This window comes from Biomphalaria glabrata, chromosome 2 (genome assembly GCF_947242115.1).
Source record: "Biomphalaria glabrata chromosome 2, xgBioGlab47.1, whole genome shotgun sequence".
NCBI classification, from domain to species: Eukaryota; Metazoa; Mollusca; class Gastropoda; family Planorbidae; genus Biomphalaria; species Biomphalaria glabrata.
In genome coordinates, this window is record NC_074712.1 from 47,100,338 (window position 1) to 47,124,121 (window position 23,784).

The following is a 23,784-nucleotide window of genomic DNA, read 5'->3' on the forward strand; positions in this document are numbered from 1 at the left end:
CCTACATTGCAAATACAACCAATTTGTTCTTTGAAAAGATAAGATACCCCACATATTTAGATTAAGGCTTTGAGGATCGCCGCCGGAAAAAAAAATTCGATTAATAATATTCAGTAAAATTCAAGCATAAATTGTGAGTTATAGTCCTAAATTTATTTAAAGAAAAATATGAGATAGAGTAAAGGTTGGAAAAAGTCGACTAGGAAAAGATTATCTGGCTTTTGAACTCATCTCAACCGTGACTGTTATATTGAAAAATTTCGTTTGAATTATAACTTTTCCAAAGCAAAGTCTTTCTTAAAATAGTTATGATAAATTCATGTGAAATTACATAAACTCTGTCTGGAAAGGGGAAGGGCGGTAATATAATTTCTGCTAATAATTGCATTTTGCATTAAAGAATAGGGGTTGGGCGACTCGATATAAGAATTTACTTTATAGCATATATAAATTATATTAGTGACAGATTTTTTTTAACTTTGTAATTTCTTACTATAATACAAAAAGAAAAAGTATTGGTTTGTCCGATGGGGGGAAGGTGATTGCATGTATCGCACTTCCACCTGTTTATATTATATAGATATTCGACTAATTTTGTTCACATACTATGATTTCTCCATACAAAAAGTACCGACCCCCCCCCCCCACACACACACAAAGGGTTTAGATGGGAAGGACAGTAGAGGTATTTGCTCCTCCACTTCCAATCGACCAAAGATGAACGACATAATATCAAGACCGGTTAAAATACCAATAACAAGTTTTAATCATATAGATTTTTTATTGATTCTGTTAGCAAGCTGTGATTTCTACAAATAAATAGGACCGCCCCCCCCCCACTCGAAAATTTTTTTTTTGGGGGGGGGGCAGATTGATGCCATCGCCCCCTCCCGACCCTACCAAATCGGCCAAAATACTAGAGGGGGGGCGAAATAATTTAAAAATAGGTTGAAATATAAATAATTAGTATATATTATTAACATAAGTAATAAATTCGTATACAAATTGTGTGAATTATATACTAAAATTCGTCCGCCTCCCCCCTGGGGGGGGGGTCGGCCGAGTGTGGGGGGGGGGTGATCGCCCCTACCGCCCCCCCCCCCTGGATCCGCCAGTGATCCACTATCACCTGACATACACTGATTCAGAGGTGCCTACAAATTTATCCAACAAATGAAGCAACTCAGCGCTGAATATTTTTCTTGAGTTTGATACAAAGTAAATAATCCAAAGTGCAAGTCACTTATAAATTGACTTAAAATAAAACATAGTAAGGCAGTGTTTCTCACATTCCCGGGTGGCGACTCCCTAGATAACATTTTCATTTGAGCCCCCTTTTAGAAGCTGGAGCCCAGAGGAGCGATATAGGCTCACACAGTTAGGAAAGTGAGTTTTTTTTTTTTTTTTAGAATGAAGTAAAAACGAAAAGAAACATAGTCACACTTTTTAGGTTTTATTTTTCATTTAACCTTCTTTAATTTAACACTGTGTAAAGAAATGATAGAAACCAAATTAAGGTCATGAAATTTTACAAAAAAAGTTGTTGTTTTTTTCAGAAATTGTCTGACCATCTATCCCCCAGTCCCCCCCCCCCCCCTTTGTTGTTGATCGGTTGTTGGCTTGTAGCTCAAGACAGCTAGTACAACTAAACCGATGTAGGATCATGTAGGCGGTATACATTTATTAATAACTAAACTTTAAATAACTTAAACAAGTTCTTTGTGAAGAAAACTTCAATATAACTGTTTTATTATTTACGATTTAATTTGAGATAAAATAGATCTAATAGTAATGAAACAAACTGATATTTAACAAAATCTAGCTCATAACAAAAACATAGTCTTTACTCTTTCATGTCTTAAGATCGTCTCACATTTACACTAAGTACGCTAATTTTATCATCGTCACTGCATAACCACCAATCATAGATTAACCTAATCTTACCGTCGCCTAGGAAACACACATTCCGTAACATCCCTTTTGGTTAGAACGTTGCGCCCTCACCAGTCCATTATGAGAGGAATTAGCGCCCTCCACCCTCCAGTGAAAATGATTTTAAAATTGACTTTTTAATTACGGTAATAGAGTGCAGGCTATTCGACTCAAACAAATGTTACAAACAACCCGCGGAAGGCCAGAAATGAGTAGGCGCCTATGGAGAAACCCGTGGGAATCCCTTGTACACTGCTCTATTTTTTTGTTCTAGTTTTCGAAATAATTTCTTATGTACGACTATCATTTATATTTTCAAAGGATAATGGAATAATTATAATTTATATAAAATATTTAATAAATATTTTTTTCATTTAACTAATTTTAAAAAAAGGAACCTTGAAATAATGATTTGGCCGCCCCCTAAAGTCGGCCGCCTGCGTGCAATGCACACATTGCACAATAGGTAGCGGCCCTGCTTATATTATAAATTACAGACCTTACTTAAAAAGATAAAATGATTACGTCCTACGCTTACACGTTGCGTTGTTTTAATTATTTTATATTCATGTGCTAAGTTGTTGATTTGTTCATTTAAATAATGGTGCTATAAGAAGGAAGAAAAAATGTAATCCATAAATGTCTTTCTCCATGGTTAGTCATGCGTTGTTTGCTGACAGTAGGATAACAAAGGAAAACAAAGCTTATATCAAGTCACTCTGTCAGTCTGTCAGGTAAAAGTTTGTACACGTTTCTTATCAAGATGCAATTTCGCACAATTATTTCGTTTACATGCCAACACCAGAGCTAATCTTAAAAAATTTACAAATTAATTAAATAACTTAATTGTTTTGTTTTGTAACTCGAACAAGGGAAGGAAAATTTCCTTGACTGATAAAGTGGTGTTAGTTGGATTAGTCCCCTTTCTTTGTCTGTTGGAAAAAATCTACAAGTAACTATACATAACCGTGTTGGTTGAGAAAGTCTTAGCTCCCTGGCGCAGTGGTAACCGTATTGGTTGAGGACGTCTTAGCTCCCTAGCACAGCGGTAACCGTGTTGGTTGAGGAGGTCTTAGCTCCCTGGCACAGTGGTAACTGTGTTGGTTGAGGAGGTCTTAGCTCCCTGGCACAGTGGTAACTGTGTTGGTTGAGGAAGTCTTAGCTCCCTGGCACAGCGGTAACCGTATTGGTTGAGGAGGTCTTAGCTCCCTGGCACAGTGGTAACCGTATTGGTTGAGGAAGTCTTAGCTCCCTTGCACAGTGGTAACCGTATTGGTTGAGGAAGTCTTAGCTCCCTGGCACAGTGGTAACCGTATTGGTTGAGGAAGTCTTAGCTCCCTGGCACAGTGGTAACCGTATTGGTTGAGGAAGTCTTAGCTCCCTGGCACAGTGGTAACCGTATTGGTTGAGGAAGTCTTAGCTCCCTGGCACAGTGGTAACCGTATTGGTTGAGGAAGTCTTAGCTCCCTGGCACAGTGGTAACCGTATTGGTTGAGGAAGTCTTAGCTCCCTGGCACAGTGGTAACCGTATTGGTTGAGGAAGTCTTAGCTCCCTGGCACAGTGGTAACCGTATTGGTTGAGGAAGTCTTAGCTCCCTGGCACAGTGGTAACCGTATTGGTTGAGGAAGTCGAGTTCGTATTCAGAACGCTCACTTTTTATTTAAATAACATTTTAAAAGCGATACCTCTTTCTTGGTCACCTCGACCCCTTTCCAACTAGTTCAGACAAGGGATAGGATCAGAGCGCATCGAGAAAGCTATAAGTACGAAATGCGCTAAACAAAAATAAATGGTAAAAAAATATTTCTAATCGCATTGATTATTATTGTCAATAATTTTATAAATTAAATGACATGACTGGTTCAAACTAATTGACACATCTACACTTAATATAAGCTTTGTTTTTTTTTAAAGTATTTTTTTAATTTGCTTGTTCATATTCTCTTCAATAACAATAATTGCGTTTTGGGAATTTAATATAAACTGACCAAAAAAACTAAAACTGTGGAATTGATTTATCACTAAGTATATGAGATTATATTGATTTTTTTTTCAGGACTTTTTAAAACCTTTCAGTCAGAAGCGATTTAATATGAATGTTTTGTATTGACTTAAGAAAGATAATGAATGAAAACTTTATAATTTATATTTAGATAAGGTCACGTATACGCTAGCACACACACACACACACATACACACATCGGCAAACCACGATTTGTTAAAACATGGCTACCCAGCTAGAAGAAGGAAAACCTCTGATGCATTGCAGTATACTGATTACGGAAATTTGGGAAATTGAGTCAACCTTGAGGAAATACGAGCTGTCGACCCTTAGAGGCAGCTTGCAGCCAGGCTTGGACTGGGCCGCCGGGAAATTACCGTTGATTATAGGATAGCTTCAAATAATAGTTTTTATTGAAAATAACCAAACTGAAACAGCAAAATCATTACTTTACGTTACGAGGTTTTAACCCGACAGCGTCGCAGCAACTATATTTCATTCGTTCCGATTTATTCTGTTTCCGTTTCAGACATATTTGTTTTCCTTCTGCTTAAATATTTTGTAATACTTAAATGTTATTATTCAATAATCAATATAAACATTTTTACCATACTTTGTACCAAAAAAATATATAAAAGAAAAGTTTAGTTAAATATTTTTAATGATTTCATTTAAATTGTTCGTCTAAACAAATAGGGTGGTTTTGGTGGTGCTGATACTGGATTATCATTTATAATTAGTTCAGCAGTGTAACAACATTTAGCCTACGCATAATTTTTTGTGTTTAAACACATTTTTCAAATAATTATATTTTATTTCCAGCATACATACTCTAGCCCACAGAAACATGACTAAACGAACAGGAGGAGCTGAGAAGGAATCAGAAAGACAATCACTTGTAGAGAACGATGCCCAGAACCAACATGTTTGCAACATCTTCTAGGACTGACTCTATTTGTCAATAGGAGTACAGCTAATGGGCCACAGAGTTCTAAAATTGAAACAGCAGATAGTTTCGATGATAATGCTGTGAGTGTAAACTCATATTCTAACTCTGACATTCAATATAAATTGACCACTGTGACCAGTAGCCAATTTGAGCTTAGTGAAGAAATTCATCGGACCTTAGCTAATGTCCTGGCTTTCATCTCATTTCTTTGAGATGACCCACAGTCGCTTCACGACTGAAACAGGAGGCAATAGATACTCACATTATTAGCTCTCTAATTTGTAAGATAAGATGAGTATAGTCACAGTATAGTGTGTATTGTAGCACAGCATTGATAGTTTTTTAAAATGTTTTGTTCATAACAAATTTTTAAGGGACATTAAAATTTAATGTATTAACATAATATGAGCATCTAATTCAATATATATTCCAATACATTTTTACAAAATTAGGCCCAACTATTATTAAAACTTGTCATCTGAATAAATATAAATCCCTTTGTGAAATAATATATTAAAAGTATGTAAATCAATGATATGCAGTTATCTTTGCTATAAAATAATTGATCTCGCCCACAATATACCTAAAGCAGCTGTGCCGAACAAGAATGTGAAAAGATGTCTGATCTGTGCGGCGCCACTTCCGGTGTTACATAAATCTGTTGCACAGCACGATGTGCAGGTCAAGGTCGAAATGAGAAAATTGAATTTGACACAGCTTTCTTCGCATTGGTAGTTACATCCCCTGACCAGAGAGGATATTTGGTCACCTATTTTGACACTCTGGACCTGAAGAGTAAAATGAATCGGTTTAGTGTGCAATATAAACACAATTAATGTCAATCAATCAACGCGAGATATTGGCCCAAAGACACACCTTAAAGTTCCGAAAATAATAAATAATTGTGCTGGGTCAGTTGACTGACAAACGGGGCAGTCGGTCTGCTGTGTATAGCCTACCGTGTATGTCCAGTGTATGTACTGAATGGCAATCTATTGAGTATAAGTTATTGTATACTCTTCTGCAGGCTTTTTCAAATGGTGAAAACGTACCTCGGGTGATACTACAAGCTATGCTAAATGTTACGTGTGTGGTCCCGTATTTTCCTAGAATCGAAGTTTTCATCTTTCAGTTTTTTCCCTCTTTTTATAATTGTCCATGGAAGTTTATCTCTGGGGTATATGTGAGCATTCTGGAAATTGAAATATAATTGAACCTTATTTTTAATTATCACCCCTAGTTAGAGAGAGAATTAATTACATCCGAAAGCTCGCAGAAGTTCGATGGCTTTCAGGTGAAAAAAATCTGATGAAGTGTATATCTTCTTAAACTGTATCTCTTCTTAAAGTGTATATCCTCTTGAAGTGTATCTCTTCTTAAAGTGTATATCCTCTTGAAGTGTATCTCTTCTTAAAGTTCTTAAAATGTATTTCTTCTTAAAGTGTATCTCTTCATTAAAGTGTATCTCTTTTTGAAAGGTCTGAAGAAGCTGTTTGCGGATATTCTATATTTTTCCATTCTTGACGTAGGCAAGCGACATTGGAAGGCGCTAAATAGGCCTTATAGGCCATTTAGTATTAAAAATAATATGAATGTCAATATTTCAATCCAGCAGTAAAATTTAGTTAAAGAGACAGATGGCAGATAATCAGCATTTCTAAGAGATGGTAAAAGGAAAATGTGTGAAGGAATTCTGGATTCAGGAAAGAGCCAAATGAATCTAAGCAAAATCACGAGTCCGATGGAGAGGAGCTGACCACTTCGTCCAGATAGCCTTTAATTAACAGTGGTTTAATGGGTGCAGATCGTCTTTAAGGATTTAATATGTTTCTGAGGGGCATCTTCCATAGAATAGTTTTTAAAGATGGTAACTGCTTTTGAGTGATGTAAGATGATTATATAGTTAGTATGTTTAGTAGATGTCTTTGAAGTATTACTATACCAGCAGGTGATGGCAAAGGTAATTAGACCATTGACGGTAGCTGTATAAAAAAAATAATTGTCTTGTCAATTTGTCTAGCTTCCTAAGAGAGACCAATTTTGATATGCAAAGATTTTTTTTCCAGTGTTCATTCCATGTTAACTTGTTGTTTATGGTTGTGCCTCTAGGTATTTATATTCTTGCACTTGGTCTACTCTGTAATTGTTGATCTAAAGATCTGCGATAGGGTCTTTAGGCTTTCTAAAATCTGAAATCACTGAGTGGTACTTCAATTTACAGGCCCTCTCCGAGTGGTAGTGTTTCAAATAACTTTGATAAGCAAAAGCACTGCTCTAATACATAGGCTAGTCTTCTATGTAAGTCTTACTATTAAGTTACTATAAATAGACTATTGATTTACAGTTCACTTGTGTTTAATCTTCTAACTAGCCCAAGTTACAGCACCCAAGTCTGAAAGACATTTTCCTTCCATTCATTTTCTCCCAAAAGAGGCTTTTGTTTGCGCACCATTAAAGAAATGTCTTCCTAAATGTTCTTGGTGACCTTTCTTCGATAAGAATTTTCAACCAATGCGTTTATATCACGATCAAATTTAAAACTGTTAACATTATGATTTGAACGTTTTTGTACAATTAGTTCTTAATGTACTAGTGTTATCACATTTAAACTAAAACTAATAGAATACCGAATGAGAAAAATTAATAAAAGCAAGCTAGAAGAAATAAAATATTCTCTAAGCTTGAAACAGTCGTCCTTCAACTTGAAACAGTCGTCTTTCAACTTGAAACATTCGTCCTTCAACTTGAAACATTCGTCCTTCAACTTGAAACAGTCGTCCTTCAACTTGAAACAGTCGTCCTTCAACTTGAAACAGTCGTCCTTCAGCTTGAAACAGTCGTCCTTCAACTTGAAACATTCGTCCTTCAGCTTGAAACAGTCGTCCTTCAACTTGAAATATTCATCCTTCAACTTTCCCCATGCTCTGTACTCCGCCACCAGTCACCATAGAGAAACAATGGTTAAAGAACAAAAATATTATATCCATAAAGAATTGCTGTTCATATCTTATGTTGGAGAGATGGATACTAAAGACTTGGCCATTCCCTGCAATCTTTTTAGCTGACATTTTTGTTTTTCTAATTGAATTATGTAGCGGTAAACAAGTAACATTTTTTTATAAAAATTAATTCTTGAATGAATCTGATGGCGGTCTAGAAGTTCACATTTTATTTATTTCTTACAGCGCTTCATTAGTGCAACGAATCTTTCCGATGAGCTTTTTAGAAGCAAGCTAATAAGACGGTGCGACAAATGTTCATGTGCATCTATTTATTCATTCAACCATGGTTGACTTGATTCAACTATTGACTAAATGCAAAGAACTATTTGCCTGGAGTGTGGTCATTCATTCAACCATGCTTGACTTGATTCAACTATTGACTAAATGCAAAGAACTATTTGCCTGGAGTGTGGTACTTCAGATGAAGACATAATAAAGAAAAAAAAAACAACGTTCAAGCTAAAGTTAATTTTATGATGATTATATTTTGAAATGTTATAACGGTTAAAGTGAATCTCTTCTTCAAGTGTATCTCTTCTTAAAGTGTATCTCTTCTTCAAGTGTATCTCTTCTTCAAGTGTATCTCTTCTTCAAGTGTATCTCTTCTTAAAGTGTATCTCTTCTTCACACTGGCGGATCCAGGGGGGGGGGGCGGTAGGGGCGATCGCCCCCCGCCCCACTCGGCCGAATTATAGTATAGAATTCACACAATTTGTATGCGAATTTATTACTTATGTTAATAATATATACTAATTATTTATATTTCAACCTATTTTTAGATTAATTCGCCCCCCCCCTTTCTAGTATTTTGGACGATTTGGTAGGGTCGGGAGGGGGCGATGGCATCAATCCGCCCCCCCCCACCATAAACTTTCGAGTGGGGGGGGCGGTCCTATTTATTTGTAGAAATCACAGCTTGCTAACAGAATCAATTAAATATCTATATGATTAAAACTTGTTATTGGCATTTTAACCGGTCTTTGTATAATTTCGTTCAACTGTTGGCCGATTGGAAGGGGAAGAGCGAATACTTCCACCGCCCTTCCCATCTAAACCCTTTGAGTGGGGGGGGGGCGGTCCTACTTTTATGGAGAAATCATAGTATGTGAACAAAATTAGTCTAATATCTATATAATATAAACAGGTGGAAGTGCGATACATGCCATCCCCTTCCCCCATCGGACGAATCAATATTTTTTCTTTTTGTATTATAGTAAGAAATTACAAAATTTAAAAAAATCTGTCACTAATATAATTTATATATGCTATAAAGTAAATTCTTATATCGAGTCGCCCAACCCCTATTCTTTAATGCAAAATGCAATCATTAGCAGAAATTATAAAAAGGAGCGAGAATTAATCGTTTTCATTTTACCGCCCTTCCCCTTTCCAGACAGAGTTTGTGTAATTTGACATGAATTTATCATAACTATTTTAAGAAAGACTTTGCTTTAAAAAAATTATAATTCAAACGAAATTTTTCAATATAACAGTCACGGTTGAGATGAGTTCAAAAGCCAGATAATCTTTTCCTAGTCGACTTTTTCCAACCTTTACTCTATCTCATATTTTTCTAGTTAAATAAATTTAGGACCATAACTCACAATTTATGCTAGAATTTTATTGAATATTATTAATCGAATTTTTTTTTTCGGCGGCGATCCTCAAAACCTTAATCTAAATATGTGGGGTATCTTATCTTTTCAAAGAACAAATCAGTTGTATTTGCAATGTATTAAGGGACTATAAATTCATATTAGAATATTTTTCTCATTATTCAAAAGGCACTTCATAATAGCATGAATAATGAGCTGTAGGTCAGGAGAATGCGTTACTGCAGTGAAGAATGCCAGAAAACGCTTTTAGCGTCGAGGCTTCGCCCCGAACCTCACTGATGAATAATAAGCTGTAGATGTCAGGAGAATGCGTTTCTGCTGTGAGAAATGCAAGAAAACGCTTTTGGCGTCGGGGCTTTGCCCCGAACACCACTAATAAGTAATGAGCTGTAGATGTCAGGAGAATGCGTTTCTGCAGTGAAAAATGCAAGAAAACGCTTTTGGCGTCGGGGCTTCCCCCGAACACCACTAATAAATAATGAGCTGTAGATGTCAGGAGAATGCGTTTAAGCCGTGAAAAAATGCAAGAAAACGCTTTTGGCGTCGGGGCGAAAAAGACTGTTTTCTTTTTCTGTTTTTTTCGCCGAAGATTGAGAAACAGTCTTATTTTATTCTCATATGTCGAATATATATATATATATATATATATGCTGTGCGCACGTTTATGCATAGGGTTAGGGTTTACTGGGCGTTAGGGTTAGGGTTTGGAAAAAAATCGCCCACCCCCTCCAAAGTTCTGGATCCGCCAGTGCTTCTTCAAGTGTATCTCTTCTTGAAGTGTATCTCTTCTTCAAGTGTATCTCTTCTTAAAGTGTATCTTTTCTTCAAGTGTATCTTTTCTTCAAGTGAATCTCTTCTTAAAGTGTATCTTTTCTTCAAGTATATCTCTCCTTAAAGGTATCTTTTCTTCAAGTGTATCTCTTCTTAAAGTGTATCTCTTCTTAAGGTGTATCTCTTCTTAAAGTGTATCTTTTCTTCAAGTGTATCTCTTCTTAAAGTGTATCTTTTCTTAAAGTGTATCTCTTCTTAAAGTGTATCTCTTCTTGAAGTGTATCTCTTCTTAAAGTGTATCTCTTCTTGAAGTGTATCTCTTCTTAAAGTGTATCTTTTCTTCAAGTGTATCTCTTCTTAAAGTGTATCTTTTCTTCAAGTGAATCTCTTCTTAAAGTGTATCTTTTCTTCAAGTGTATCTCTCCTTAAAGTGTATCTTTTCTTCAAGTGTATCTCTTCTTAAAGTGTACCTCTTCTTAAAGTGTATCTCTTCTTAAAGTGTATCTCTTCTTCAAGTGTGTCTCTTCTTCAAGTGTATCTCTTCTTAAAGTGTATCTTTTCTTCAAGTGTATCTCTTCTTAAAGTGTATCTTTTCTTCAAGTGAATCTCTTCTTAAAGTGTATCTCTTCTTAAAGTGTATCTTTTCTTGAACTGTATCTCTTCTTAAACGATAGTTTTCACTGTGTGGCCAATTAGGAACTAATTTTGCTTCCTAAGATATACAAAAACTGTAAAATGTCTACGAAAATCGTTAGAGCCGTTTTCAAAATATCCTACCAGTTTCCACCCATCCAGTTTCCTTGACTTTTTGAACCCATAGAGAGTGTGCAAGCTAATAGGAGGAGTTGTAACAAAAAAACTATACAGTAAATGTATGCCTTGACTTTGAAACTTTAGTTCATCACTACGTTACAGTAAATGTATGCCTCGACTTTGAAACTGTAGTTCATCACTACGTTACAGTAAATGTATGCCTTGACTTTGAAACTAGTTCATCACTACGTTACAGTAAATGTATGCCTTGACTTTGAAACTAGTTCATCACTACGTTACAGTAAATGTATGCCTTGACTTTGAAACTAGTTCATCACTACGTTACAGTAAATGTATGCCTTGACTTTGAAACTAGTTCATCACTACGTTACTATTCTGTACACCAGATACACCACAACGATTGCTAATTATAGATTTGCCCCCCCCCCCCTTTTTCTTACAAATGTATGCATGAACTTTACCTTCATCATTCTAATTCTTCAAACATTCTTTATAGCAATCTATATATTTCTGTATTCAGATTACATACATAGCAAGATGACCCCTGTCCACTGCACTCAATGACGGGCTCTGCGGTGACATTCATCTCACATGTCCGAGTTGCAAGGACAGACAAGGTTGTCTGGGAACAGCTGTAGCACTGGAGTGTGGAACACGGCTGCACTGGCAGAAGAAAGTATTAGAATGAGTTTAATTGTTGTTTTACCAAGCTCCGTCGAGCTGTCTGGTCTAAATCTAAATATAAGTCTGAAACACGCTCTTTCTCCCACTTCCATTCTCGAATCAAGTTCAAACCGGATTTATTGTCAATGACAAGACACGAAGACTTCAATGTGTAACTTGTACCAAAATTGAATACAGCTAACTGACTACTTTCTCAACAGGAACTCTACAGAAGCTTCAAATGAATGGGTCAGTTTAGAGGGAGGTTCCACGTGCGCTATTTACTAAGGGATATTGTCATCGGTACAACGCAAAACAGTCTTTTTCATTTACTCCTAGTTATGTCAATATGACATTTGTCTTTTCTAAGTAATAACCTACTGTTTAATTTTTTCAAAACTTGTTTTAATACTGGTGAATTTTTCTGAAAAAACAAACGTAATTAATTTATTAACACTTAATCTAGATCAAAACGTTTTAAAGTCAAAACTTAACCAGAAATATGGTGACATTTGATTTTCAATAGCTTTTCTAATTTTGAGATCTCAAGTGACCGAAAGGCAGATAGACACACGGACAGACAGACAACACAAACATCGGCTTTTACCCTAACGGGAGTAGCTAGAAAATGCTTACCCACAAGAAGTGTAAAAGCCAAGCACAAAAGTACAGGAAGAGAGCAGTCTCCTCTAGAGATCATTCTTAGTGTTTCTTATTACTTTCAAAAGACTGTTCCTGCAGTAAAAACAGAATCATACAATAAAATGCAACCTATCTTCTATTTTGTATAAGAAAATCAAACATTGCCATAGTTCTTAGTTTCACTATTTTAAACATGCTAAATGGGCAATGAATAAAATAATATCGAGTCTCGTTTGTAGTTCACTAACCTTTGGCATAATCACTTATAATAATCAACACTATTTAGTGACAACCTTACCTGTAGAACCATCTGTAGTAGCCTAAGGTAGTCTCTTGTCATAAGGTGTACATAGTGAAAAGTCTCTTTAAGAGGTGCGAGTAACTAAGGCAGTATTGATCAGAGATCGAAAACATCAATGCGTTAATTCTCTCTGATCAATATTATCACCATCCATGCGTTACGAGTGGGTAAACAGACCAGGTCTGACATAATCAACACTTGTAGCCTAACTTAATAAACAGATCAGGTCTGGCCTAACCTACATATGTAGCCTAACTTTATAAACAGAAACTTCATTGGCTTTATCGAATACAGATTACATACACTAGTCTGGATGAAATGACCAGGGACGAAATGATACCCTATCTATCTATCTATCTATCTATCTATCTATCTATCTATCTATCTATCTATCTATCTATCTATCTATCTATCTATTCCTCTCTCTCTCTCTGTGTCATATATATATATATATATATATATATATATATATATATATATATATATATATATATATATATATATATATGTATATATGATTCAAAATCCAAGTTTAGTCTAGCGTGTCCGGTATAACAAAACAAACAGGTCGTTCTGAGGACATTCAATGGTTTATTGTGTTTTAATTGGTACTGTTAGTAGACACGTGTTAAGTGGTTAGAGTCAACATTTTTTCTAATGAGGACAAACAAAAATACATGAAATGATAGTTCTTAGAAATAAAGAGAAAGAATTACAAAACGAATGAATATTTGTCCTATTGGAGTTTTTTCATACATGGAGGAAAATCCTTAAAGTCATTTGGTGTATCCGAATTACAGAACACAGAAAAATTAATAAGCGTATTATTTTAGTAAACCATATAATATTTTGTTTTTTTCAAAAGACAACAAAGTGTAGTTGGCAACTATTGCCGGCCCTAACAATTGCGGGTCCCTATGCGAAACGGATAGAGCGGGACCTAGCCTGTGTAGACATAAGGATAATAAGTGAAAATTAAGATTTTGTAGTAGAAAATAAATTCGTCTTTGATTTATATTTTTTGTAAAATGAAAGTTGACAATGCCGTCTTTTTTCAATTGCGCGTGGGAATGGCGTTTTCCATATTGAATGACACCCCAAAATGAAAAAGTTTTTTTTTTTTCAGGAGATTTAATGAGTTTTCAGGAGATTTTAATAATTTCAGGAGATTTAATGAGTTTTCAGGAGATTTTAATAATTTCAGGAGATTTAATGAGTTTTCAGGAGATTTTAATAATTTCAGGAGATTTTAATAATTTCAGGAGATTTTAATAATTTCAGGAGATTTTAATAATTTCAGGAGATTTTAATAATTTCAGGAGATTTTAATAATTTCAGGAGATTTTAATAATTTCAGGAGATTTTAATAATTTCAGGAGATTTTAATAATTTCAGGAGATTTTAATAATTTCAGGAGATTTTAATAATTTCAGGAGATTTTAATAATTTCAGGAGATTTTAATAATTTCAGGAGATTTTAATAATTTCAGGAGATTTCCAGCAGTTCCTGGAAAATAAGGATGCCGCGGGAACCGTGTTATACGTTATAATGGTTTAATTTAATAATGTACACCTACAATTAACGCGGGCCTATTACAGTGCGGGGCCCACTGCGGCTGCATAGGTTGCAGTGGCCTAAGGCCGGACCTGTTGGCAACAGTGACCTTTTGAATTGGCGACTTTTGGCATTATTTTTTCTCTATTTAATTCCAAATCTCTCCCAATTTTCATCTTTTCATAATTTTTTACAATCTTTTCTTTAGTTTCTACCATGGTTCCTGCATTTTTCATATCGCTTTCTTTTTTCTTTTCTCTCCTCCTGAATTTTATTGCTCGATTAAAAACCGTACACAGGATCTGAAACAAATCAAAATGTAACCAAGAACAGATTACTCTGATTAACTTTTGGTGTTAAAATCCTCAATGAAGCTACGCATTCTATACATAAGTGTCCCTGAACAACAGAATGCTCCACATGACACTGATCAGCAGAAGACCTGAATATTGTTTGATCTGGTCCGCACCGTCACCAGTGTTACAAAGTTCTGTGGTACAGCATGTTGTACAGGTCAAAGACGTTAACCCGAAGTCTGACATTTGACAGCCATATTCACAGTCGTCCGTACATCCTCTCTGTATGTTCGTGACTCGCTTGACCACCGTCACTTTGGTCACCTAACAAAACAAAAGACACGATTGAAGTTTCGGCATTCAAAGAACAGGAATTATTTTTCATTCGCAAATTCTGGTTCTTTCATTGCTAGTGGAGAAATTAAATTTAGAGTAGTCTTTATATATAAAGGAAAGATAGTACAATGAGGAGGTCAGTTATTAATTTTTCTTGATTACAATACATTCACAGTAAATGCACTATTTCATTGAAATTATATTGTACTTTTTTACCCGAAGTATTATGTGCACTAATTGTCCAAAGTTATCCTACAAGGTACAGAACAAGAACACGAAGGAAGGGTCGTCCAAAAGTGGCCTGGACAGCGTAAAAGAAGGGACCGGCCTCTCTCTTCATATTAGGCTTAGAACAGATGCTGACCGGAGAAAATGAAGGGATTTGGTGACACGAATTGCCACATCACTCCTACGACGAAAGTCAAGGAACAGATGAGAGAGATGAGATTCTGTCCAATTATTTAGTTTACAATTACAAGATTACGATATTACAATATTCTATTCACAAGAACATCATTAGAGACCAAAAGAAAATACACTGTCGAGGACAACGGTTATGTCTGCGCTGGATGTGGCAAAATATGTAGGTCGCAGCTGGGACTGCGAATGTACTCCTCATTAATCTTCGGACTCAAAAGAAACGCTTTATTAAACACCATGCTTATTAAATAGTTCTCGTCATTTGTTTGACGATCCTTCAAAACACCTGTCCACGTTCCATAAAGAAGCCGAAGGGATTCATTTCTATTGAAGATATTTGGAGACATGAGGCCCGCCCGTGACACGCGGCCCTTAGTCTTAAAAACGTTAATCCCCCTTGCACTGGTTGTGCCTAGGTCTAGATCTATCTAAGAAAGAAACAAATGCTACGTACGAAGCAGAAGCTTTGTTGATCGTTACATTCTCTGACCGGTGCCCCCGTAGCATTGAACTGGCAAGTCTGTGGCAGCCATAGTGTAGTGAATGCGTCTTGACATTCATAGCAATGCAGCAGTTCACATGGTTGGCCTGAAATCATTAACACAGACGGAAAGGGTTCACATCGATTCCTTTGTAGGCTCTAGTCACATACGATGAAATCGCTTTGTTTGATTAGTTTAGATTAGTCACGTTTAGATCATTCCCTGATAAGTTGTTGTAAGATAAGATAAGATAAGATTTTATTGACGACCATGTCTGTACAGACTACACATTAGGTTCAAAACATCGAAATAAAAACAATGAAGATACAGAAGGCTCCAAATATTTGTGTGGAAATCAAATAATTGTTTCATTGACCTCTACACCGTCTACTCCACAATTTTTCGAGTAGCTAAACTCAAATTTAAAACAAGCAAAATACAACAAAAAAATACTTTTTAAAAAAATATACAAAGTTTATATTAACGTGTATCAATTAGTTTGGAATAGTCATGTACTTAAATTTGTAATAGATCTAGACTTCTAGACCAACTGGTCCAGACAAGTGGTAGGTTCATAGCGTACTGAGAAAGCTAAAAACATTACAAATATTTGGTTAAAAATATTTCTAATCGCACAGATTTATTATTGTTAATCTAGATCTATTACAAGTTGACTTACATGACTGATCCAAACCTTGAGATTTCACCTATACCATATGTTTCATCTTAAATTGCTTATATCCTACTATAACTTAGACCCTGCGGTTGTACTTATATTTTATATTTAACCTTGAAGATGTGCTTATATTTGTATATGACCTTGAAGATGTGTTTTTACTCAAAATTTCCTCTGGTGATGTGTTTGTATTTTATATTTAAAAAACACTTTATAATTAGAACTTATTTTGATCAAGTTTGAAAGAAGATTTATTTCTGACCGAATAACTTCCCTTTTCTAGACAAGAAACATCGAAACATCAAAACATTGACATTTTTTTTTTTAAATAGGCCTACCATCTTGTCAATTTTTTTTTCAAATTGACAAGTTACATTTTAACTCTTAAAGACACACAAATAAAGACACACAAATAATGCAATCTTACATAGGTTAACGAAATGCTTGATGGGAGATTTGTAATGGCCTTGACATAATTAGGTATAAATATCACAGTTATTAAGGACCCTGCAATGGTATTTGGCATCCATGATATATATGAAGATATATGAGGGATTATCACTTACCTATAAATAGAATTACTAGCAATGAGAAGAACATTGGATAAGACAGCATGCTCCTGTAGTTGTCACCAGGTGACTTGAAGCAAGGTCATCATTATATTCGTATAGACTTATGATCTAGATGAGTTAGCTGACAGACTACACGCATATGAAATTGAGGGCTTATGTGTGCGGCTACAGAATACTCTCTCTATAGTATTTCCGTACTATTTCTTTCAAGGCTGTCGCTTACAGTGAGATGGCTGAATGTGAAATAAACAGTAGAACAAGTTAATTAATGACAATTCTTTTTACAATTGACAATGCCAATGAATTTCTAATCACGCATATTTCTTATATAGACCACATGGTCTGAAAGGGGAACTATAAATTGTCTTATCTTCTTATCTTATATAATGCAGACATTACTTCAAAAAAGAAGATGATTACGGCCTACGCGTCATGTATCTAGTCATGCATGTTAAGTGTTAACCAATGACTTTAATTATGCTAAGTCACTGGTTTTCCTGGCTGGCTCAGGCAACCTATTCCATGCTCTAATAGCACTAGGGAAGAAGGAGCAAATTAAGATAATTTCTTTTTTAAAAAATAGGACTTCTTTATCTTAACTTTAAGCCTCTAGGCCAATATAATTTGGTGTAAATATCAATCAAAATTATTGATTAGGTAATCTAAAAATATAGAAAAAAGAACTGTAAGTATTCCTAAAGATAACATTATTATACGTATTTATAAAGTGTCGTATTTTCTACCTTTAGTGGACCATTACTAGAAAATGCAACTCCCGTCTATGTTGTTCAACATAAAAAAAGCAAAACGAAATTCTACTAACCGACTGTAAAATTGTAAAATTACCATGACAAAAGATTAAACAGCAAAGCAAATCGAAATGTGCAGATTCAGAGAAATAATCTCAAACAAAACGTTCATAAATGCCTGAACTTGAAGTTCTTATTCCAAATTCTAAAAACAAAGCCTGGATCCCAAAGTTATATTCTAGTCAGTAGACCCATGAATCTAATTAAAGTTATATTCTAGTCAGTAGACCCATGAATCTAATTAAAGTTATATTCTAGTCAGTAGACCCATGAATCTAATTAAAGTTATATTCTAGTCAGTAGACCCATGAATCTAATTAAAGTTATATTCTAGTCAGTAGACCCATGAATCTAATTAAAGTTATATTCTAGTCAGTAGACCCATGAATCTAATTAAAGTTATATTCTAGTCAGTAGACCCATGAATCTAATTAAAGTTATATTCTAGTCAGTAGACCCATGAATCTAATTAAAGTTATATTCTAGTCAGTAGACCCATGAATCTAATTAAAGTTATATTCTAGTCAGTAGACCCATGAATCTAATTAAAGTTATATTCTAGTCAGTAGACCCATGAATCTAATTAAAGTGCATTTATAATTAACATAACTAACTAGGTATTTATTATACATTGTAATTTAATGTTGTCAAAATTTAAACATTATTCTATTTTTAAAAATCTTACCAAAGAACTTCGAGCTAATTCCCAATAGGACTACAAAGTCGGCCATATTCCTGAAACTACTCACTTATAGATTGAGTGTAAACAAATCACTGTGCACCAGTTGCAATCAATAAAATCTCCCATCACTGAGGAGAAGTCAATGGAACATAACTTTGAAAGGGGGAGGGGGGCAGTAGTTTTCAAATAGGTCTTTATTTATTCAAGGTAAACTTCTCCAATGGTTATTTCAAATGACAAGCAGAAGATAACTCCCCACATCATTTCAAACATTTCAAGATTACAGACGTTCATTATATAAACAATTGACGTAGCATCCATAGTTCAATGAACCCGGGCCCATGACCAATAGAGGCCCACTTCCTTTGGCGTAGCAAGCATGTCGCGAAGGGGATAATTAATTGCCCTTGACTCATGACCAATAGGGGCCCACATGAGCCATTGGGGATGACTCCAAAGTGGAAAAACAAACAGTCGCACTTTTTGTAAATGCCGATTTTAAAAAAAAGTTCCTCAAAATATCATAAACTTTATATTAACTTCCAAATGTTAACTTGTGTTTCCAGCTTGAGTCTGTGAACCATGCTTTCATCATGTTTTAGTGTTATGGTGGCTAGCCTACATCATACTGCGTGTTGGTGGTGACAACCTCGATGAACATACAAACTACATGAAGAGGACGGTGAATGAAGTAAATAGATACGTTTGGTGATCTAATAGTAATAGTTACACTACAGATAGGCCTACATTTGGTGATCTAATTTAATAGTTTAGTTACACTACAGATATGCCTACATTTGGTGATCTAATATTGATAGTTTAGTTACACTACAGATAGGCCTACATTTGGTGATCTAATATTGATAGTTTAGTTACACTACAGATAGGCTTACATTTGGTAATACAGTACTGCAGTGTTTCCCAAACTGTGTTCGGCGGAACCCTAGGTCTGAATAGGTGTTCCACGAAATACTGGAATAGTTAACTAATAGGACACAGTGTGAATAAATCTCTCTAAAAAGTAAGCGAAGTGTTCCGCTAAATACTCAGAATGTGCGAAGTGTTCCGCTAAATACTCAGAATGTGCGAAGTGTTCCGCTAAATACTCAGAATGTGCGAAGTGTTCCGCTAAATACTCAGAATGTGCGAAGTGTTCCGCTAAATACTCAGAATGTGCGAAGTGTTCAGCTAAATACTCAGAATGTGCTAAATGTTCCGCTAAATACTCAGAATGTGCGAAGTGTTCCGCTAAATACTCAGAATGTGCGAAGTGTTCCGCTAAATGCTCAGAATGTGCGAAGTGTTCCGCTAAATACTCAGAATGTGCGAAGTGTTCAGCTAAATACTCAGAATGTGCGAAGTGTTCCGTTAAGGATAAAGTCTGGGAATCACTGCATTACAGTAATGTCAATTATCCAGACTAATTGGACACGAGGTCTGTCCAGATACTCAATTGTTAGGATAACCAAATGCTGAATATTGTAAACAGTCCTTTTCTTCAACAATATAAAGAACATTCATATGGAGGTTGCGCCTTTTTACACACCAAAGTTCCCAATATCGATCGCCTTGGCTCCGCCGTTGCGTAAACCACAGGTAAAGCGCAGCATCAAGAGTGATGTCATTAGCTTCTCTCGTTGTTTGCCTTGTCCTTGAACCTTCACTAGGGTCAGAGTAGACAAATATCGCAATAGTGTCTCGATTTTTTTTTCATGTCCGAAATTGTGGAAGTAACGACGTTATAAATAGAATCAATAGCAATGATTCACGAGAAAAGGGGGTTCGTTATAAATCTCTCTTATCAAGGCGATTTAAGATTTACAACTTCGATTGGATTGTAAGCCCGTTAGGTTGTAACAAGGTGGATAAAGCCCTGTTTCCCAGCTTGCATGACAATTCACTAGACAGCTAGCCAACATTTCTCCTCAATAACTTTGTAAGCTTGAAATACATGGACACGTTTCAGACTCACGTGCTACGAGACAGCAGGACTAGATCAAGATCAAGAAGCAGAGAAATAGATGAAGTGACACACCAGCAAAAAGACGTAGCTACTGTAGGTCTACTGTACAAAACAAAAAGCAGTCCGGATATCTGCCGTTCAGCCTCAGTTCAGGATGACTGACGTCACATTTTAATATATTTTAGTGAATTTAGGGGAAACTTTCATGCTTATAGCATGCTCAGAGCGCTATGGTCCAAACTTTCATGTTTATAGCATGCTCAGAGCCCTATGGTCCAAACTTTCATGTTTTTAGCATGCTCAGAGCGCTATGGTCCAAACTTTCCTGTTTTTAGCATGCTCAGAGCCCTATGGTCCAAACTTTCCTGTTTATAGCATGCTCAGAGCCCTATGGTCCAAACTTTCATGTTTATAGCATGCTCAGAGCGCTATGGTCCAAACTTTCCTGTTTATAGCATGCTCAGAGCCCTATGGTCCAAACTTTCCTGTTTATAGCATGCTCAGAGCCCTATGGTCCAAACTTTCCTGTTTATAGCATGCTCAGAGCCCTATGGTCCAAACTTTCCTGTTTATAGCATGCTCAGAGCGCTATGGTCCAAACTTTCATGTTTATAGCATGCTCAGAGCGCTATGGTCCAAACTTTCATGTTTATAGCATACTCAGAGCGCTATGGTCCAAACTTTCATGTTTATAGCATGCTCAGAGCGCTATGGTCCAAACTTTCATGTTTATAGCATGCTCAGAGCCCTATGGTCCAAACTTTCCTGTTTATAGCATGCTCAGAGCCCTATGGTCCAAACTTTCCTGTTTATAGCATGCTCAGAGCGCTATGGTCCAAACTTTCCTGTTTATAGCATGCTCAGAGCCCTATGGTCCAAACTTTCCTGTTTATAGCATGCTCAGAGCCCTATGGTCCAAACTTTCCTGTTTATAGCATGCTCAGAGCCCTATGGTCCAAACTTTCATGCTTATAGCATGCTCAGAGCCCTATGGTCCAAACTTTCCTGTTTATAGCATGCTCAGAGCGCTATGGTCCAAACTTTCATGCTTATAGCATGCTCAGAGCCCTATGGTCCAAACTTTCATGCTTATAGCATGCTCAGAGCCCTATGGTCCAAACTTTCATGTTTATAGCATGCTCAGAGCCCTATGGTCCAAACTTTCATGCTTATAGCATGCTCAGAGCTCTATGGTCCAAACTTTCATGCTTATAGTATGCTCAGAGCTCTATGGTCCAAACTTTCATGTTTATAACATGCTCAGAGAGCTATGGTCCAAACTTTCATGCTTATAGCATGCTCAGAGCTCTATGGTCCAAACTTTCATGTTTATAGCATGCTCAGAGCCCTATGGTCCAAACTTTCATGCTTATAGCATGCTCAGAGCTCTATGGTCCAAACTTTCATGATTATAACATGCTCAGAGCGCTATGGTCCAAACTTTCATGTTTATAGCATGCTCAGAGCGCTATGGTTTTATCTCTTTGAGCGGACCAGTTGGGGGGGGGGGAGATATCTGCATGGTTTTCCGTGCTGCCATTAGAGGCTTAGTAACCACAACTCTGCTAGAGCCCCCCCCCCCCATCCCTTGATAGCAAACTTTCATGCTTATAGCATGCTCAGAGCCCTATGGTCCAAACTTTCATGCTTATAGCATGCTCAGAGCCCTATGGTCCAAACTTTCATGCTTATAGCATGCTCAGAGCCCTATGGTCCAAACTTTCATGTTTATAGCATGCTCAGAGCGCTATGGTCCAAACTTTCATGCTTATAGCATGCTCAGAGCTCTATGGTCCAAACTTTCATGCTTATAGCATGCTCAGAGCTCTATGGTCCAAACTTTCATGTTTATAACATGCTCAGAGCGCTATGGTCCAAACTTTCATGCTTATAGCATGCTCAGAGCTCTATGGTCCAAACTTTCATGTTTATAGCATGCTCAGAGCCCTATGGTCCAAACTTTCATGATTATAACATGCTCAGAGCGCTATGGTCCAAACTTTCATGTTTATAGCATGCTCAGAGCGCTATGGTTTTATCTCTTTGAGCGGACCAGTTGGGGGGGGGGGGGGGGAGATATCTGCATGGTTTTCCGTGCTGCCATTAGAGGCTTAGTAACCACAACTCTGCTAGAGCCCCCCCCCATCCCTTGATAGCCAAGCGGGTTTAGCCTCTCAGCCCACCATGTGCATTTTATATATGGAAGCCAAAGTCTTGAAACTGTTTTCTAAAGTAAGAGGATTCTATAACAATTACACAAAACAGAAAACAGAAGAACAAAACAATGATATCACAAAACACTGAAGTCAAGAACAAAACAATGATGTCACTAAACACTGAAGTCAAGAACAAAACAATGATGTCACTAAACACTGAAGTCAAGAACAAAACAATGATGTAACTAAACACTGAAGTCAAGAACAAAACAATGATATCACAAAACACTGAAGTCAAGAACAAAACAATGATATCACAAAACACTGAAGTCAAGAACAAAACAATGATGTCACTTAACACTGAAGTCAAGAACAAAACAATGATGTCACTAAACACTGAAGTCAAGAACAAAACAATGATGTCACTTAACACTGAAGTCAAGAACAAAACAATGATGTCACTTAACACTGAAGTCAAGAACAAAACAATGATGTCACTTAACACTGAAGTCAAGAACAAAACAATGATGTAACTAAACACTGAAGTCAAGAACAAAACAATGATGTAACTAAACACTGAAGTCAAGAACAAAACAATGATGTAACTAAACACTGAAGTCAAGAACAAAACAATGATGTCACTAAACACTGAAGTCAAGAACAAAACAATGATGTCACTAAACACTGAAGTCAAGAACAAAACAATGATGTCACTTAACACTGAAGTCAAGAACAAAACAATGATGTCACTTAACACTGAAGTCAAGAACAAAACAATGATGTAACTAAACACTGAAGTCAAGAACAAAACAATGATGTCACTAAACACTGAAGTCAAGAACAAAACAATGATGTCACTTAACACTGAAGTCAAGAACAAAACAATGATGTAACTAAACACTGAAGTCAAGAACAAAACAATATCAACAAACACTGAAGTCAAGAACAAAACAATGATGTCACTTAACACTGAAGTCAAGAACAAAACAATGATGTCACTTAACACTGAAGTCAAGAACAAAACAATGATGTCACTAAACACTGAAGTCAAGAACAAAACAATGATGTCACTTAACACTGAAGTCAAGAACAAAACAATGATGTCACTTAACACTGAAGTCAAGAACAAAACAATGATGTCACTTAACACTGAAGTCAAGAACAAAACAATGATGTCACTTAAC

General features: G+C 36.1%; 2 long non-coding RNA genes across 2 annotated transcripts; both read right to left on the bottom strand.

Moving 5' to 3' along the window:
• Positions 1–1,594: 1,594 nt before the first annotated feature.
• On the bottom strand, positions 1,595–12,908 carry LOC106074593 (uncharacterized). The gene is made up of 4 exons (XR_008776645.1): positions 12,651–12,908; positions 12,347–12,445; positions 11,577–11,710; positions 1,595–5,672 (listed from the first exon to the last, which is right to left on the bottom strand). It is a non-coding gene; the product is annotated as an uncharacterized LOC106074593 (long non-coding RNA).
• Positions 12,909–13,231: 323 nt separating this feature from the next.
• LOC106074592 (uncharacterized) lies at positions 13,232–18,681 on the bottom strand. Its single transcript, XR_008776646.1, has 4 exons — positions 18,485–18,681; positions 16,985–17,223; positions 15,715–15,848; positions 13,232–14,828 (listed from the first exon to the last, which is right to left on the bottom strand). It is a non-coding gene; the product is annotated as an uncharacterized LOC106074592 (long non-coding RNA).
• Positions 18,682–23,784: the final 5,103 nt, after the last annotated feature.